Source organism: Elephantulus edwardii, unplaced genomic scaffold (genome assembly GCF_000299155.1).
Source record: "Elephantulus edwardii isolate Elephantulus edwardi_28Jun2011 unplaced genomic scaffold, EleEdw1.0 scaffold00050, whole genome shotgun sequence".
Lineage (NCBI taxonomy): Eukaryota > Metazoa > Chordata > Mammalia > Macroscelidea > Macroscelididae > Elephantulus > Elephantulus edwardii.
The window spans coordinates 9,357,875-9,358,134 of NW_006399800.1; positions in this window are offsets into that span (position 1 = coordinate 9,357,875).

Sequence of the window (260 nt, forward strand, 5' to 3'; positions counted from 1 at the left end):
GAATGGAAATCCAAAATCTCTGTAAATGTTCATTAAAATTCTTTTTTTTTAAAAAAAGGCAAAAAACACAGCAGCTTAAAAATTTAAAAAAAGAGCTGGAATTGGGGAATAAAAAGGGAAGAACCTGCTCAGCATTTTCCAAGCTAAAAAAATAAACCCTGAAAAACAAATTCAAGCCTCGAGTTGAAATACTGAGAGATGCTATGGGAAAAATCTTGAATGATCCAGGAAATAACAAAAAGAAGATGAAGGAATGCACA